This window comes from Aulonocara sp. 'chitande type north' Nkhata Bay, linkage group LG5 (assembly GCF_057382095.1).
Source record: "Aulonocara sp. 'chitande type north' Nkhata Bay isolate Kocher_YH1m ecotype deep benthic linkage group LG5, A_spYH_male_GT1.1, whole genome shotgun sequence".
Lineage (NCBI taxonomy): Eukaryota > Metazoa > Chordata > Actinopteri > Cichliformes > Cichlidae > Aulonocara > Aulonocara sp. 'chitande type north' Nkhata Bay.
Window position 1 is genome coordinate 12,328,801 of NC_141348.1, and position 16,412 is coordinate 12,345,212.

A 16,412-nucleotide genomic window follows, 5' to 3' on the forward strand; every position below is an offset into this window, starting at 1 on the left:
AAAGTTCAGGCAACTTGAAGTTTCCTGTTACGATGCAATCTACCTCAGATGAGATGTATTCCCGCCTTGAGTTGAGTAAAGTATAAACACTATACCCTCCTAGTTTCAAACAGATCTTTTCCTATAGAAGGGAAATGCCATAACCACTCGAATCAAGGTTCTTCTGCTACAGCTGTATTTATAAACCACTGTCAAATAAGAAAGTTCAACCACTGAGCTTCAACTGCTTCAAATAACAAATTAAAATGAACTGTATTATTGTCAGACAACAAGTAAAATGAAAATGCATGACTGAGTGATCAAGCCTGTGGCAAAAAAAATTCTTTTTCTTTTTTTACTTTCCCTCTAAACAATATAATATTGAGGTGTCAACAAACAGCAATCGAGGTATTAAATGTGGTTTTGGAGAATTATTACATCTAATATCCAGTGTTTGATACATTTCCAGTGATTAAACAAAATGTCAGTGTTGTACAACAATGCCACAAAGGCAAAGAGGGAATGCATACTGAAAGCTAAACTGTGTTTGTATGCGTACAACACTAACTACAGTGAACAAGAACAGTTAAAACTTGTACATTCACCTTAGTTTTACTGACGATCAGGTTGACTGAGTGCTGCTCAGACAAGTGCAAACCACATGCACTCATGAGGAGCACATGGATGATAGTGTTATCTGCAGGGTTTCCTCGAGGGTAACTTAGCCTCTTGCAGTCTTCTTCTTTAGTAGTCTTCTGTGTAACTCAAAAATCCCTGCTACACAGCTTTGAGAAAATTTATTAGGGTAACTACTGTAAGGCGAAGTTTGTTAGACTGGCAATGTTGTTGTAAATTTTGGAGATAAATAAATTTGAAAACCTTACTTGAATCAACGATTGCTAGCTGCAGTTAATCAAGACAAAAAAAAAAAAAAACGGCGCTAAAACAGATAATGTCCACAAATCATGAATAGAAGAAGGGAGAATGGACGTGTAGGGAGGAAATGCAGTCAATTTTTTCTTCTCTCTATTATTTATTCTGAGAGAGCTCAGTAGTGTTCATCCAAGCTTCGTCTTGTCAGGCATCATCATTGATTTGGTTTCCACTTTTTTAACCTTCAGCCTTTTTGTTTGTCATCCTGCCCACAGCCTTGTCATGAGTCTCAATCAAATACGGAAGGACTGATCAATAAAAGTTGTGGTTGATGTCTTTCCTTATGAGACTCACTAGATTGATGCATTTCCTGTTGTGCAGAAATGCAATGAAGAAACTTTATCCATCTAACAACTGAAGCCAGTCTTTTGACCTACTTAGGCTTCTGAGGTGTGAAATGTTCCCTTCTTTCAATAAACTGCCTCGCGTTGTGCTATTCTCAGCCTACTTTAGAGTCTGAGGTAATTATATGTTGATTAAGGTGCTGGATGAAGAGATTCTAAATGAATGACACCAAGCTGCATATGGTAATTACAGTTAGATGCGAGGCTTTTATTTTGGCCCAGAAGACACTTTCAATCGATGTGAAATGTTTTCCAGACATTTTGTCAAAACGCCTATCTGTGATCAATGCTGCTATAGACCAGCACCTGTAAGTAATTCCTAATCAATATGTTTTAAAGTTCAGACACACTTGCTAAGTGCCATGTGAGCAGAACTCAGAACAAGTCAAATTAGACTTGGATGAAAACACTGAAAAAGCAGATCTTTTGCTTCTTTGCTTTTCACTGACAGTTACTACCGTGCCTTTTAAAGGTCTTGCTTAGAGAGTTTCAGAGATTTGAAAGCTCGTATAAGAAGATCTAGCTGCACTCTTTGAGGTATAACTTGTAGATAGGACTGCATTATCTATATTAATCCTCCCATCATTCATTTTTGCATGTGAGTCAAAGACAGGCCATTTGCCAATATAAAGATACCAGATTAGGAATTAGAGTCGTTGGTATTTCATGGATTGTGAGGATATGAAACCATTAAAGCCAATAGGAGAGGTTGCCTAACAAGCCCCTGCAGCCTAAAGTCATTAGTAGACTTGCTCTGCTCGCTGACAGATGTTAATTTATGTCGAGTTGTCCACTTTCACTTTTGGGATGATCAACTTTATTCTGTCCACTTGCAAACACCCTCGTTTGTTCACCATTCAAAGTCGGGCTCAAGGATTCTGGTCACATTTAGCAATAGACAGTAGCTATTTATGCGTAGTGCAGAGGCCCCAATCCCATAAGGTATATAAGTGAGGGAGCGGGCACTGTTCCTGTCTCAGACAGCACAAGTCTCTTTTAATGATGCATAGGTCCTTGGCATCCTCAGGGAGGATGTGTTTCTTGGTCACAGTCCAGAAATTTAAAGCAGTTGCTTGTGATCCCCATGATTAATTTATATACCCTAGAAAAAATACAATGGTAATAATTCTTGTGCCCAGTGGATGGTGGTCGCAGGTGTTGGAAATACCAAATGGGATGAGGCCAAGCTAATGGTGCCTGGAAGGGAAACTATCTGTCAAGGATAATCCCTAATACTGTAACACCCAGCATAGATAATGTCCTTTCCCCCACCTTTCTCCCTCCCACTGCCCATGATATTGAGATAACGGTGCTAAAATGATTACATGAGGAATGGGTACTGACACGGATAAATCTGTGTATCCAGAGTGAAGTTTTGCCTGGTTTAACATTTAGTGAAGATTACCTTTCCCACTCTGAAACAGCCAAACTAAGCTAAGAATAAAAGGTGGGGTGGGGGATGTCCTGTGAACTCCAGTGAACCACGTTCCACTTCATTACACTCTGAGTAATTGGTTAAATATGTGACTACAGAAATTAACTTTGCCAGCCTTGCGAGAGGTAATTAAGGCATTTTTTCCTCTTTTTTTGGAGCAGGGAGGACAACCAAGATAAACGCAACATTCAGCATCACACAGAGCCAGGTAAAGACTGCGTAATCATAGCACAAAGTACCAACAGCCTGAAAACACATCCCTGATTTCACTCACTTCCTGATTGTTCAGTAATTATATGGTACGCTAATGCTAATATCAACATATGCCTTCACTGTAGAGCTGTCGCTTCAAAGTCTTTGTTTTATCTTATCCAAGCTGTAAATATCCACAAACCCACCTGATCTCAGATTACAGTCCATCTTAAATCCCATCAGCCACAAGGGAGCGTAAGCAGTGCTGCAGCTCAGGTGGCAGACTGTCACTCATTGTACAAGTGCATAATACAAACACTGAGTAGGAGAAGAATATTGAAAGCTAACACCCTGCCAGTTCAATACAGACTTAGCAAACAGAACTACATGAAGTTAGGGCGTGGAAGGACCAGAAAGACCTCAGATGTGAGGTGAATACTTATAGATGCTCAAGGAAAGAAGATACAGAATTCTCAGCTGTCTTTTGTCAACTTTTGCTTTTCATGCGGCAGGGTTAGGCCATAATTTGTGATCAGTTGTGTAGTTGGAAATGTTCCTACCAGTTTTCTGAAGCTGAAGGTTTCAGATAACCTTACAAAGAAGGACAGAACCATCCTTTAAGCAGTCATGATTTCCTGAGTTGATTTTTTTTCTCTAGAGGACCTGAGCCATTACCCAATGAGGTAATGTCTGCTAGCTCCATTTTACATTTTTAAGAAACATCCGGGTTACATTAAGTACAGCTCCTAAATGATGCTCGTGAGGCCGCTGAGGAGGTGAAAGATGCTAGAGCTCCAAAACTGCTGTAAAGTTAGCAAGCTAGTTGCAGCTAATGTGGTAAGGGGGGAATGCTACCAATATCAAATTGCCATCCATTGAGGTAAAGTCAGTACATTTAGATGTAAATCTACAGTAGGTTAAACACCTTCGGTACAATGTGATGAGTATGCACAACCTTAAAGTAAAGGGGTGTTTACTTTTAGTAAAATACTGTGATTGGTTACTTTTCTCAGTAACACTGTAACATCAACGCTAATACTGGCTTTAGCTTTCATGTCCCGCAATTGGGGTGAGAAATATAGTAAAACTTCAAAATAATATTGCTTTATATGTACTTTTTTCATGTCAGTCATGTCGTAATCTGGTGTAATCTCAGTTTCGCTCTACTGTAAGCATAGCTTGGGTGTGCATTTTATGCTGTGATAATTAATGTAAATTGTTTTTACTGGATGAATTAAAATTAATATCATTTATCAATACTGTATGTCTGACAGATGGTTTGTATCTCACCTTGCTACAACAACTCAACAATATTAGAGTAAAACATATAATGGGAAATATGGAGGAAGAAAATGAGGTGTGAGGATGGGGAAACTGATTTAAGCAACTTTATATTGGGTTTCTTTACTATTAACGAAATGTTTCTATCACAATTACGTATTGCTTTATATAATTTGTCATTATTGTGGCCTCTTATCCTAATAATTTAATATTATCCAGATATATACATTTTAGTTACCAAACAAATTTCTGGGGATTATGTTGGTAAACAAGTTGTTTTACTGAAATACAACTACACTAATATTTTTTTGGGGGAAATTGTATTTTAAATAGACTTACCTTCGCATTTAATCTGCAAACTAGCTCATCAGGGAAGTAAAGTTAGAAAATAGCCCCTTTTGACTAGCATAGCAACAACAACATTAAAGTGTCTTTATTTATTGACTGCATGTTTTAGACTACATGTTTTTACTTCTCCAAACCTAAAAAGTGTAATACTTTAAATACTTAAAAAATAGTAAATTGAGAATTGCTAGGACAGAACATACAGATATGGCTAGATTATGCTACCACAGTTCCTTTACCTGGAAAAACAGTAATTTATAGTCAGTCAGTCATTTATAGCATGCAATAAATCACAAAGGCCAAAGACAAGCATGTTTCACACTGATTGAATACTCACAGGAAGTAGAGTCTGCTTGCTCTTTCCTTCACAGGTAAGACACAATCAGTCCTTTGGCCAGCTAAGAAAAAAAAACAGAGGAAATGTTGAGTGATTGTAATAATACTTTCATGACAAGAGAATTCAAACTGAGTTTAAATTCAACCATACAATCTGCACAACCAAACAGGCTATTCCTTTAAAATCCCCTAGATTGAAGGCACAAAGTGATACAAGATTAATAAGTGATATGTTTCTAAAGAAAATGTACATCGGAGAGGTGCTGCAAATAATTATGTGAGGGGAAAACCTTCAGATATATAGATCTGCAGGAATCAGAATAAACGCTTTATCCTGTCACAATGTTAAATTCTTTTTATGATTATATTATATGAAAATAATAATTTTGCTGCTCGCAGTAGGATGGCTAAAACATCAATTCCTCCTTCGGCCAAATGTAATATTCGTTCATGGTGTTTTTTCAATCAGCATTTAAAAATCAAACAGAGCAACTGTTCCTTTGTTGTACAATAAGTTGTGAATACTGATAGATTGGATGCATTCCTATAGTGTCCTTGTTTCTATAAGTGATTCATTCTCTAGCTCAAGTGAGCCGCTTTAGTTTTTTTAGTTTAGTTTTCAGAGGGTGGAAATGTCAAAATAATTCTCATCTTTTCTTTGTTCATTATGTTTAATGTAAAGACTGTAAAGTTAAAGCTTAATAGGTCAGACTGTTTATAATATGTGATATGTTTCTTTCGTTTAGACATGACCATTTGTGTTTGCTCTAATAGTAGTCATGTACAAATTTTGTATATTTTACAAAACACAATTAAGTTGATCAGTGAAATTACTGAAATACTACTTTTTTGACTGTTAAACAAAAGTATACAGCAATCATGGAAAATGGAAAATATTCCAACATGTATGGAATTGGGTTTGTATTAAGTAATATCCATATTAAGTATAGCTTTTCCAGTTGAAAGAAAAGCATTTAGAGATTTAATGAAAACGAAAATTGCAGAGAATTTTATTTTTGTTTTATTAGTACTTTTGGTGCTTTTAGTAGTACTAATCTTTAGGTCTTATTGTCACATATATAGTTATTTCACAGATCATCACATTAATTATTTGGTCTATTCATCTTTATTGACTCTAATGTTTCCATAGCTGCTGTGTAATAATGAATAATGAAAAATAAATAAGAAATAATGAAAAAAGGAATGAACAGAACTAGCTAATGTAAAATGGCAATGAATTCCACAATTTGGGAGATATTACTGTTTATTAGCTGATCTGAGCGACAAGGAAAGGGGGTGCAGTGCAAGTACAGCAGCTCTAAGACATAAGACAGGGCAAGGCTATTTAAGGACTGAAAAACACACAAAATCATTTAAAAATAAAGCCTAAAATGGACAGGCAGCAATCTGAATAACAATAAAACATCGGTAATATTCTTCCATATTCTAGTCAAAAGTTGGGCTGCAGCATTTTTGCACCACCTGAACCTGAGACCGGCAGGACTGGCTAACACCCACATAGAAATAGTTACAGTAATCCAACCAAGTTGTGATAAAAGCATGACTGTGAAAAATAAATACTTTTTTAATCCCTAAGGAAATTATGTGGGTTACAGTTGATCCAAGACAGTAACAGACTAAACTATTAAAATAATACAATTTATTACAGATTTTACAAATTTAAGAAATAGCACTAATATATTAAAAAATGCTCAATTATAAATATCAAGAATTAACAGAGGTGGCTATCAAGAATATTGACAAAGAATATTACAGAGGTGGAATATATATGATTGATATTTGACTCTAACCTGTGAACTTTGTCATTCGCTATTTTACTGTAGAGCATGTGCAAAAAGGATGTAACTATTGCAGTGTTTACAGTGTATTAAGAGTTGTACAGGCAGACTTATATGCATCCCCGTGATAAATCCTTACTTTTCACATGCTGCTGATAATAAAGTGCACTTCATTTACTGATCATCGGCAAGTGTGATCACTACTACAAAAGAAGTTGTTTTAGCAGTTTGCAAGTCTGGAGCACTGCGGTATGTGTTGACACAATGCCACATTTTCCACAATTCCCAAGAAGTGGACATGCCAGCAAATTTAGAAAAAGTTCTCAGGGAACCTGCAAAAAACCCCAAGATCTACATCTAACAAAACAGTCCTCAGTCAGCAAGTTAAATGTTAACGTTCATGGCAGTAGAATTACAAAAGACTGGACAAGTATGGCTTGTTGGTAAGAGATGCCAGGAGAAAACTTCTTTCTAAATAGGACATGGCAACACAGCTTAGATTACAAAGTTGCATCTATACAAAAATGCAAAAGTTCTGGAGCAGGCACGACCAAAGTGGAGATGTTTGGTAGTAATGCACAGAACCATATTAAGCAAAAACCAAACAGAGCATGTTTGCACAAATGGAGGAGATTTACACCATCACTACCAACAGAGGTGAAGATTTTGGTCCAGTCTGCACTCATGAAATCCTGTAGTGGGATCTCCAGAGAGATGCATGAATGAATGAATGCCTGGAAACCTCTGTCAATTGGAGCAAAACTACAAGGAAGAGTGGGCCAAAATTCCTCAACAATGGCTTTCTTCAAGTTATTGCTATTAAAGGTTGTTATAAGATACTGAGTCATGGGCTGTACTTTCTTTTTCACAGGACTGTAGGTTCACAAATATCAACTAAATTCCGTGGGCAGTAGCAACCATAGGCTTTATGATACTTTGTAGCACCTCATTTAGCTTTAAGCTTGTGTCAATGGCTGTGACCCATTTTAGCTCCTACCTTTGTGGAACAACAATTACAAAGGTGTAGTCATAGTATGAATGAGAGCTACTGTGCTGAGCAGCTGCCCCCTTCTCCACATATGACAGCCCACACAGAGGATTGAGGGTAACATTAAATAGGACATGTTTTGCATTAACAAACACTGGTCCCACTTTCCTGAATGTGAAAATACATTTCTACAAGAGATAACATTTGTAAGGAGGAAAAGTCAGATATCACAAACACGTGCTTCGAGACACTGCAGAACTAATCATAATGACCTGAATGTCTGCACAGGCACCACAGAGGCCATTTACTCAGTGCAATTTGGTTTCCAGCAAGACTCCTGCAGAGCCATCACAAAAAGACTGATTGATTCTGGAGCTGGACAGAGCCTTGCTTGCCCTGGCCTAAATAATAATAATAATAATAATAATAATATGAGGAAGAGCAACCAAAAGGGAAAGAAAAACACTGCGAACAGTAAACTGCAAGCATCAGAGGTGTCTTTTCCTTAAGTAAAAAAACTGGAAACATTTTTAATTTGAGAATGATTTTGTTTAGAACTAACAGGTATTACACAAGAGATATACTTGAGGAAAACACAGAGAGAAACAGCTTCCGTTGGGAACTTGTTTAAAAGCGTGGAAACCTTTCAAGAAATGAAATGCATTGAAATTCAAGACTCAGCTCACTGTAATGAAACTTACTAGCTTATGCTCTAAAATTGTCTGCATAAGCACTCAATTGTTGTTGCTTGCATCATTTAAAATGGAATTTTCCTGGGATAGCATACATTGGGAATATCTTGATTGGTTTTTTGATTAAATTATACCTACCTGCATCTTTTTCTTTAAAGATGCCAGAGATGTCTACACTATAAATATGTATCCGCTCAATCCTGTTTAAGTAGGAATAGTATTATCTGGGACTTCCAATAATTTTCTTATAGCTGTATCTGTCATTGATATGATCATAATCCAGTACAAATCTACAATGTTCTTAATTTTTAAATTAAACGTTTGACGGTAAATGACCAACCTTTTCTTATGCCAAACACAGAACTTCTCGTATTATATTAGTCCAGTGGGAATCACCATCTTTGTAATTTTCCTCTTTTATGATGCCTCAATTAGACTGTAAAAAATCCAGTCATATGGAAATGGCAGATGTGTCAAACCACAAAAACGATCTCCATGGCTACATTATGGATCAGTGAGTGTTGGTTTACTTAACCTTTCTTCCATGAGGTTCTTTTAGTATATGGTAAGCAAGAAAGTCTTTAAGTGGTGATGGGGCTAGGGTCCTCCAAATCCCCCAGCTACAGGGCTGGTGGTTTGATCTGACAGACTGGTCCATCTTTGAACAGCAGGATTTAGAGATCTTCACACAGTCTGTCCTGCTGTGTAGAGAATGTGACAGCAACCAAAACCATCCAGATTTTTCCTAACCGAAAATCTATGTGGTCAGGAGGAGACTGAGAGTGGTTAACCCCAGGAGAGCTGCTAGCCCCAATGGCATCTATATCCCAGCATACTGCTGCAGGGATCCTCACCAGGCTGTTCAACCTCTCCTTGACTCATGCCACCTTTATCACCTGTCTGAAGGCCTCCACTATCATTCCCATACCCAAAGAGCCTGGAATAGACAGTCTCATTGACTACAGACCTATAGCCCTCATGTCTGTAGTCATCAAGTGTTTTGAGTGCATTAGAGACCATCAACCCCCCTCCCCCGACCCCTACCTGTTTCCTTACAGAGCAAATCGGTCCACGGAGGATACCAACACCATTAACCTTCACAAAGTGAGCTAAGTGAGGATGCTCTTTGTGGACTCAGCCTTCAACACCATAATCCCAGACATTACTACCAACTGAACCACCTTCTGATCCCCACTGCCAACTGCTCCTGGATCAAAGCCATCCTCACCAACTGGCCTCAATCAGTCAAACTCAGACCCAACCACTCTAATGTCCGTACGTAGATGACACCACCGTGGTTGGGCTCATGTCTGATGGAGATAAGACGGCGTGCACTGGTGCTCAGAAAATAACCTGAAGCTGAGGGACAGACAGGTCCACTTCCCACTCATTATGAATAGAGAACGGGTGGAATCTGTCTCGACCTTCAGATTTCTGGGCACCCTCATCTCCGCTGATATCACCTGGACCATAACACAAACTCCCTAAAGAAGGCCCAGCAGCAGCCGCTCTTCCTCCCTGTCCAGAGGGAGAATAACCTGGACCAGAAGCTGCTGCTGGCCTTCTAACGTTCCTCAGTGGTTTCCTACTCTCTGGGTGTTTGGTAAGCAGGGTGTCATGGTCCGGGTGAGCACGGGGTTTTTCCACTCCGCTGGGTTCTACCTTCAGGCAGAGACTCCAATCAGCTTCCACACCTGGTTCCAATCAAGTCACCTGCATATAAGACCAGCATTCACAACAGACCTCTGCCAGATCTTCTGCTAACCCATGTCAGTGCTAGGCTGCGAACCCCTTGTGAGAACCCTCAACTACTGCTTTTCCCTCACCGTGTTTTTCTTTGTCATAGGACCCACCTGGCAGTCACGTTTCCCGAACTACTCTCATCTCCGCCTGGACGCTGGTTCTGTCATCTGGTTTCTTCCTCTCCACCATCGGACTACACCTGCCTGCCTCCCTGCCAAGTCCCTCACTCCACGCATATTCTGGATCCTCTCTGGACACTCCTCACCCGGAACCCCCTGGACACCCCTTCCTCGCATGACACTTTAAACCTGCAACGCGTAAGCCCTAACCTCCATAGCCTAATCCTGCAGCTGTGATTCACTGGACTGCCACTGACTACTTGTCTCTTCTCATTATAGTGACTACGTACCTCCATCCAAGCCGCTGCCCCTTTTTTCCATCCGTGAAATCCAGCACCTAGCCATAGCACTCAGTTTCATGTTCACAGTTTGGCCTCACAGTTCACAGTTCATAGCATTTCATAATTCATAGCATTCATAGTCTCCTGTTGTGTAATTTCACTAGACACTTGTAAATAAAGCACTGTGTTCACGCCCGTTTGCCTCCCTCTGTGTCTGCATTTGAGTCCACACCCACAGCCGGGCCCTCTCGGCCGTAACACAGGGGCCACAACTGAGAACAGGAAGGCTGTGCAGAGGGTTATTAACACTGTCCAAAAACCCTACCCTCTGCCACCCCTGGAGGCCATCGCCAGATCCTCTCATCTCAGGAAAACCAGGGCCATCACAGACGATCCCTGTGCTCACCACCTGTTTGACCCGCTGCCCTCTGATCGACTCCTCAGGTCACTTAGGTCCAACGCCTCCAGACTAACAAACAGCTTCTTCAACTGGGCCATTCGAACTGTCAGCAAATACTGAGCCTGTACTTCACAGCAAAAGATGCAAAAGATGCAAACTCAGCAGCCTGCAACAAGTGCTTTAAGGTGATACTGTGATACTGTGCAAAGGAGGTAACACCTCAAATCCGATGAAACACCTGGCGACGCATAGCGTTTTTTTAAAAGCCGAGAAATGCACCGTATTTGATAGATTGCTGCGAGACCTCACACCGTGCACATCTACTGCGGGTGTGGTGCTTGTTATCGGACCCGGAGTTAGCAACATCCCCCACAAACCCGAAGAGTAGAGTCCTGGCCCCTAGCCCTGCCAGTGTAGCAGAAATGATGAGTATGATGATGGCAGCAGCAGCTGTTCTTCTCTGTGTGAGAAGCTAAATGGTGTTTGTGTGTAATTTACGTTCTGTAGGCTAACCACGTTATTACATTAATGCATGTAAGGTGAACTACCAAACACCGTCGTAGTTACATGAGGCTGTCTTCTTGTTTGATGGCAGGTGCTCCCTTCACCCTGGCCAAAAAGGCTAAAATGACCAAAGAAAAAGTGGAAAACAGTTAAACATGAGAGGTTTTTGGACAAAGTTTGTGTTTTTTTTCATTGTTTAAGTACTGCTTCCAGCCAAGAGTGATACCATATATGCCCCATAGCTGCAGAAAAGGCTAACATTGTTATCTTTTTACAAAAAAACAGCTAAACATGAGAGGTTTTTGGACAAAGTTTGTTTTTTGCAAACATGCAGGTTTACATGTTAAACAAATTTCTTCAAGACAAAGCCTGTTGCATGTAATTTAATTTAATTTTAATTTTAATGTGCAAAAGATTAAAACTCATAATTTTTTTTTAAAAAGATGCTTTCCATTTGGTTCAGTTTTAATATGATGCATTATGCATAAAAAATAGAATTGGGTTGAAAGGTCTGTAGCTTTATTACGTATTCAGGATGTGTATCATGTTTTTTTTTTTAATTAACTAAGTAACTAATTACTTTTAAAAATAATTAATCAGTAAATAACGGGATTACTTTTTTGGAGAAGTAATCAGTAATTAGTTACTAATTATTTTTTCAAGTAACTTGACCAACACTGTTAATAACTGGGAATGCCTATGCCTATGACTGAGATCTAAGTTGGATGTCTCACTTATATTGGGTAAAATTATCTGAAAAATAATTTGCCTTGCTATGTGGTACAGAAAGATTTTGGTTTTGCTTTTTTTTTTTTTTAGCATCTAATAAATCTGTTTGTGTGTTTCATCTGCAGAATTTGTAGATGCAGGTTGCTAACCAAGATTGCTTTGCTTTGGTTGAAATATGGTCAATTCTTGTTCCCAAATAACAACAAGAGGCTAATGTTTAAGAAGAACCCAACAGGTTATTATAGTTAACTAAAAGTAAACTAGATCTGTGATTTAGTTATTGGCGTGGCTGTAGCTCAGGTTGCAGAGCAGGTCAGCCACTAATCAGAAGGTCAGTGGTTCGATCCCAGACTGCCTCCTGGCTGCATGCCAAATATCCTTGGGCAAGATACTAACTCCATGTTTGCCTACTGGTGGTGGTCAGAGGGCCCGGTGGCGCCAGTGTCCGGCAGCCTTGCTTCTGTCAGTGCGCCCCAGGGCAGCTGTGGCTACAATGTAGCTTGCCATCGCCAGTGTGTGAATGTGAGCGTGAATGACTGAATGTAGTGTGAAGCGCTTTGGGGTCCTTAGGGACTAGAAAAGCGCTATACAAATGCAGGCCATTTACCATTTCTTTTAGAAAACTAATAAAAAAATTAAATACAGTAAATATCCTTAGTTTCAGTACCTGTTGGTAAATAAATATTACAACTTGCCTGATGAAGCATTGATGGGCATGTTTATTGCGACCCTGTCAACTTACTGCAGAAGCTGAAGTAAGTTGCACCAGTATTAATTGGTTCAAGGACCCTGGAATGTACTTTATTTCTTCCTTGCTCACTATTTAAACTTCTTGGTTTTAAATATATTATCTCCCCCTGCTGGTAATGCAAATTCTGCATGCATGTCCATTTCATGCTTGCATGGGAGAGGCAAAACATGAAATGCACATGGTGGATTGGCCTGTCTGCACGCTTTGTCATCATACTGCGTTGGGTCGTACCCATAGTCTACGGAGCTCCCGGTGGATATGGTGTACACCTCACCCCTGGCGTCGTTACCCGCCTCTCAATTTTAAATACACGTAGACATTGAGGGCTATCAGGAGGGACTATGCGCTTACCTGCTGCTCTCTGGCAGGTAGCTCCATGCCCTCCTGGGTTTTAAATGCACCTTAGAACACACATGCATCAACACTACAATGAGCGGGTGGAGGGAGGTTTGGAGTCTTCTCTCACCCCCATTCTCTGCGACCTGCTGGAGCGGGGGGGCTAGGAGGAGGAGTTGGCCGTCCGACTGCGGTCTGGAGTGTGGGGCCTCCCTGCTGCTGCGGAGTCGGGGCAGTCTGCCTCTCCCCACCGCAGGGAAAAGGGTAACACCACCTGGGTCTGGGTGCAGTTCCCCCCTCCAGGGGCAAGGGTACCTAGACCCGGTTCGTAGATAACGCTTGGGGAGTGTGATCGTGTGTACAGCGTCTCTTTATGTCTGTCTCCACGTTGGTTGAGTGTGGAGTAAGTGCATATGAGAGCATGAGGGTGGGAAAGGATGTTTGTGTCTGTGTGTGCGTTGACATCGGTGCGTTGGTGGTTCTTTGTGTCTGGGGATGGGCATCCAGGTACACACCGGCTCACTCCTTGGCGGCTGCTTATCGGGGCCTGGAGCCTGGGGCTCGCTCGGGCCACTTCGGAGGTGGGGTGCCCCCGGCCTTTCGGCCTGGGGCTCGGTCACTCAGGCACAGCTGGCTGCCAGCGGAGCTCACGGGCGCGTCACTGCAACCCCCCTGGCTTCTGCTCTGCGGCTGCTGAGTGACCCCTCATCTGGGACTCTCCTCAGCTCTTTCTGGGACAGTGGCGCGGCTGCCCCTCTGTTGGTCTTTCTTGGTCTCTTGTGTTCTGGGGGCCTCTGGATGTCTGGAGTTTTGATCTCCTCCATACCTGCTTCATGCCCTGGAGGACGGGGCTGTGCCCCCCCCCCACACCCTCTAGCAGATCATTACATGAAGGAACCTTTTAAAAAAACAAGCGCGTCCATGCTCACAGGTGTACACACGGGTGATCACACCCACAAACTACACCCTTTTTGGCTCCTACCTCAAAGCACACTGTGTTCTGTTGATCTTATGTGCTGCACAATAATGTTTAATATTTAGTATTTACTGTCATATTCCCATATATCATTGTGATGTGGTTTATTCTATTACTCTTGTTCTCTTCTGCTTGTTTTCTTTTTTCTTTCTCAACAGGTGATCCAGGTGATCGATAGATGCATTTTTTTTTCCTGCCCATTCTGTTGGTTTTTGTTTTTTGCCCTTCTCCCCCGACCCTCTTCTCAGCTGTTTCTCTTTCCCTCTTTCTTTCTCCCCTTCTTTCCCCCAGTCAAGTCTGTCCCGTATTCAGCAATTGAAAATAAAATAAACAATAAAATGTGAATCAAATGGACCATTACAGCAAGGCTGGGATGGTCAATTTGGTAAAGTAAATCCGTTGGGCATCTTTCTTTGCCTTTAGACAATAATTCTGATGGCAAAAGAGCCAAACGGAACAGGCAAAAAAAAGAAAAAAAGAAAAAAGGATATGGATATGTTAAACCACACACCGTCATAGAGACTTGCGAGTGCTATTAGCAAGGGCACTTCATGTTCCCCATAAAATGCCATTGCTAACATAGATAAAAAAAATTAAAAAAAACAATACCTGAAGAGGGTAAGTGAAGGACCCTTATTAATCAACACTCTGAGACACTTGACTTTCCACAGAACTCAAGTTCTTCAGTTCAACGCTTTAGAGTCTGTTCCTGGTAACCATTTATAAAAGAGCCTCAAATGACTCAAGCACAACTGCTTAGGTAAGGTGGCAGAAGAGGAGCCTATACTAATACACCTGGCTATGTAAGTGTGAATGAAATGATATACACTCCAGATGGGTTGTCAATCCATCACAGAACACATATTTCAAAAGTGATCAGCACAACCAGATGTGTTTTCACCCAGCAAGATATTTAGAACTGTTTGTCTATAGACATTTTCAACTGACACAAGAAATCACAAATGCCATTTCATAAATAATCAAAGAATTCTTGCAATTAGTCATAATGACAAAACGATCATTGTCTTACTGTCCTTGACTATAACAGTGATTCAGCATGCATAGGGAAGTCTGAAAAGAGACTTTGCATTCACTATTGCAACACAGCGTATGGTCGACCTGGATGAAAATAGATTCTCTAAGGAAGAGTGCATTTTATCATTCTGGCAGCAGCAACAGGGGTTTGTTTTGAATAAGTAGAGGAATACTTAACATGTATAACAAGGCACCCTGGCTATCCAGACAAGAAATACAGAGACTCTGACTTCATCACCACAAATCCAACGGAACAGGTACCAACACATAAATAAATAAGCAAATCAAGGACAAATCAGGTTACTTTTCCAATGCAGTGAGTGAAAATATTTTAGATTGTATGTGAGAGCACAAATTCAGAAAATGAGTCATTATCCATTATAGTGTCAGCATGCATCTGTGTTCCTTCGTACATCCAGCTGGTAATTTTTATTGTATGTGACGCTTTAAACATTACCTTCAAACAATCATACACTGTATATAAGATGCCTCTGACCCTGAGCATCCAGATAGTGTTTCAGATTGTTTCTCTGAGGCCTGCTGCTACAGTATGTTGCACAGATTTTGGAAACGCAAACTAGAGGCATTTCTAATGTTTTCAGTTGTAAATCATTAGTATTAGAATTATTAGAAAAGTGTATTTTACAGTATATTTGCTGTAAAACCAAAAATACATTAAAACAAAACAAAAAAACCACTCAGTTCCTTTATCTCTGCATGCAATGAACATTTATTTCAGTTCCTTCTTCCCATGCGTAGGTATCACATGGACTGCTGGAAACCCCACTAAGTGCCTGCAGCAAGAGAGTCGCATTACAGCAGCTGTACAGATTATGAATGATAGGGAAACTCTTTTCCCATTCATTAAAGTGCCACAAATGAATAATTCATGGTTTCAAATTTCGGGCTTCTAAATATGCAGCCATATTGCATGAGGCCTTTCCTCTCCATTTGATTGTTCCCAGTACAGGTTTTCCAGTGGGTTGGGCTCAGTTGTCAATTTAATGCAAAATACAATGGAAAGTCTCATTTGTCAGGTGACACAAAGAAACAGATAAAGCAAGCTAAAGTCATCACCAGAGGGTCTATTAGTCTTTGGATAAATGAGACATTTTAGCAACAAAAAATACAGTGAAGTAAACATATTTTGCTCTTGGCTCAAGCTATTATTTGTCAACCAGAACAGTAATGGTGTTGGTATAATCTTTTATAAA

General features: G+C 40.3%; 1 protein-coding gene across 1 annotated transcript in view; it reads right to left on the reverse strand.

The window, feature by feature from the left end:
- Window positions 1-16,412, reverse strand: part of cntn6 (contactin 6) — a 142,264-nt gene that overhangs the window by 66,160 nt on the left and 59,692 nt on the right. Inside the window, exon 2 of the mRNA XM_086291347.1 lies at window positions 4,847-4,907. The gene's annotated coding sequence lies outside the window, so the exon portion shown is untranslated. The remainder of the gene's footprint in view (window positions 1-4,846; window positions 4,908-16,412) is intronic.